The 3,322-nt window shown below is 39.9% G+C and overlaps 1 long non-coding RNA gene across 1 annotated transcript; it reads right to left on the bottom strand.

Annotated features, from left to right (window-relative positions):
• Window positions 1–337: 337 nt before the first annotated feature.
• LOC311116310 lies at window positions 338–2,970 on the bottom strand. The gene is made up of 2 exons (XR_014611399.1): window positions 2,093–2,970; window positions 338–1,842 (listed from the first exon to the last, which is right to left on the bottom strand). It is a non-coding gene; the product is annotated as an uncharacterized lncRNA (long non-coding RNA).
• Between the last annotated feature and the right edge of the window lie 352 nt (window positions 2,971–3,322).

The raw sequence follows: 3,322 nt of genomic DNA, 5'->3' as shown, positions 1-3,322 counted from the left end.
ATCCGTTTAAGGGTTAATGTTTATTTCTTACAGGTATCACTCTAGGTTCTTGCCCTATGGACATTTTATATATGGTACCAGTCCCTGGTTTTGGAAAGGGGGGGAAATGTTATGTATGGTACGACGTGCTGTACGTCGTACTGTACGTTGTTATGTTTTACGATAGTGTGCTGCTTTACGGATGAATGGGTTGTCAGAATGTGTGGCACATGTCATTAAACGACAGAGCGATGTACAATGTGAAACTGTGCAGATGTCCGTTCTTCTACAGCTAGGCTAGATATAACAAATATGACTCAAGTAAAAGTAGTCATCCAAATAATTACTTGAGTAAGAGTAAAAAAGTACTTGGTGAAAAAACTACAAGTACTGAGTAACTGTTGAGTTACTTGAGTTTATTTTTTAACACAAGGCAACAATCAGACAGACAAAAATACAAAATAATCATCTTTAGGCAAATTATAGTTCATCCAACAATAAATAAATTAAAATGAATTACAAAATAGCTTAAATTAAAATAATTCCGGTAAATTCAAGTACTTATCAAATAAAATAATAATAATAAAAAAATAAGCACAAGTAACACACATTTCCAAACCTTTATACTTTTTTTTACCAGGCAGAACTAGAATGAGGCAGCCCATAAACTCTCATAAACTGTGTATGTGTGTGTCTCCACAGTGACAGAACAACAGAAGGAAACACAAACATTTCATACCAGGTATGCTGAACAGAAAACTGCACACCAGAAGGAAGCGGTCAACATAAAATAATCAATAGGTGTTGATTAGGCCTACTCGGTACCTTTGTATTGCATGGCAAGCAACAGCCCTTTTTCTGTGTGCCTAGAAAATAATACTCTGATCTGTGATTAGGCCACACTGCACATCTCACTGAGCAGAGGAAAAGAGCAGCAATACACATCAACTGAAAAAGCACCAGTCCATGATAGATGGCCAAATAAAACAATATTGCAGGCCAAGTATCCCAGAACACAAATTAAGCTGAATGCATGTTCTCTAAAAGGCATCAGAGGAGAGTGATGTAGTTGTAGATGGGGCATTATGTTTACTTCCAGCTCCAATATCTAACAAGAAAAGTCAGCAAAAAAAAAGTCACACTTGTCCCCACCCCCCCAAGATAAGCAGCATAAAGCATGTATGATGTGTCTTTACAATGGAGTTATTCATTAATAGCTCTGTGCTCTCTAGCACAACCATTACACAGTTAAGGGGATTAAACGCTTTGCTCAAAAGCAGCTGAGAGAGGAGCAGCTTCCCCCATCTAGACTACCACAGGCAGACAACAGATTTGGCAATATTCTAACCTTTAGGCTGACACTGGCCCTTTGACTGGTTGACTTCAGTCAACACTCCAGGAACTCTTTGGCACAGTAACATGAAAACCCTTTTATATTGAAGGCCCCACTGGGAGTTTGTGTGTGTGTGTGTCAAAACATGCAGAAACAAACTATTTCACCAAAGAATCGCTCAGTGATGTCACTATTAAGCTTCAACAGTAGCTGGCTCTCAAGGTTCTTGCTGTGAAGCTGTGATCGTTTAGCAGTGAACAGGAGTCCTGCATGACTGAAAAGTCTCTCACAGGCTGCAGATGCAGGAAGACCTGTGTTGACTTTGAGTGACAGCTTCTTGATGCGAGGAAAGGTGTGGAGTAGATCCATACCTGCAGGGGACAGACATGAAAGGTACCTCTCCAGCTCTCCTACTTGTGATTTTCCCAACTCCATGGATGCAAAGAAGTCGTCTTCATCAGAGAGGCCGCTGTTTGCGCTGGTGACATCATCCAAGTCGGTGTTGAGGTGATTTCTGATGTAGTCAAGGCCTGTGGGTTTTAGGGCAAGATAAATCGTTTTTCAAACGAATTAAGTCTGCACATTATTCTTACCCTTCTACTCTATAGGCTGTCAAGCTGCTGATGTTTGACATTAAAAGCTACCTGAGCTTCTAACTATATTGCCACCCTGTGGTTTGTCACTGACACACTATAATCCTAAATTACAGTAATATTATACAGAGTTATATAGGTCAATGTCTACTGGTTCACATTTGAATTGATAAAAAATTATATTTACCAGCATTCAAGATGTTCTCCTCTGTGGTCCAGGATGTTCTGAATCTTGGTAGGAGTATTGCTGCTGCAATCAGCTCAGGCTCTTTCATGACGTCTCCAAAACATTTCTGGATCCCTTGCTGCAGGGCGTGAACAAGAGGTGTACACATTTTGCAAGTTGACTCCAACCTCTTCAGCTTGTCCCGCAACTGGTAAGGTGTTGGCAGCAGGAGGCCCATATGCACAGATGATTCCCCTTGGAGGATATTAAGGACCATGGCAACAGGCTTCATCACAGCAGCATACTCGACCAAAAACCCAATTTCAGCTGGATTGAACCTATAAAAGATGTAACGATAAAAAAATTACTTATAGCTATTTCTGGTACAATGTGTTTATTATGCATTGTACATGTTAAATGCACAAATAAATAAAAATAAAATAAATTAGTTAAATGATTTCATTCAAGTCATCCACAATTGTCACACCACCATGCAAAGAAAACTTAGTTACTTGAGACAAGTGGAATCACCCATTAATCAGCAAGGCTTATTTATTTTTATTATTCTTTTAAAACAAAATATACATTTTGTCAACTTACATCTTTATCTTTAATGCTGTGCAGACATTGCGAATTGCTTGTTCTCCTTGCTCTCGGTGAATGCGCACAATCCTTTCTACAGCGAGGAACAGGGAGCTCCAGCGTGTCTGATTGGGTCGGAGAAACAGCAGCTTGCATTCACGTTCCACTGTTTACATTTACATTTACATTTTAGTCATTTAGCAGACGCTCTTATCCAGAGCGACTTACAGGAGCAATTAGGGTTAAGTGCCTTGCTCAAGGGCACATTTACGTCATTTAGCAGACGCTCTTATCCAGAGCGACTACAAATTGATGCATTCACCCTATAGCCAATGTGATAACCACTTTACAATTATATATATGTATTTTTTTGTTTTTCATTTGTTTTTATTTTTTATTTTTATAATTTTAATTTTCTTTTATTTTTTTTATTTTTTTATTTTTTTGGGGGGGTACTTACTTTATCCTATCCCAGGTGTTCCTTAAAGAGGTGGGGTTTCAAATGTCTCCGGAAGGTGGTGAGTGACTCCGCTGTCCTGGCGTCGTGAGGGAGCTTGTTCCACCATTGGGGTGCCAGAGCAATGCCCTCGCCTGGGTGTAGGGACTGATCAGAGCCTGAAGGTACGGAGGTGCCGTTCCCCTCACTGCTCCATAGGCAAGCACCATGGT

The sequence above is a fragment of the Coregonus lavaretus genome, assembly GCF_964263955.1.
Source record: "Coregonus lavaretus genome assembly, contig: HAP1_SCAFFOLD_496, whole genome shotgun sequence".
Classification (NCBI taxonomy): domain Eukaryota; kingdom Metazoa; phylum Chordata; class Actinopteri; order Salmoniformes; family Salmonidae; genus Coregonus; species Coregonus lavaretus.
Note: the sequence above shows the minus strand (reverse complement) of the source record. Positions and strands in the feature narration are given on the sequence as shown.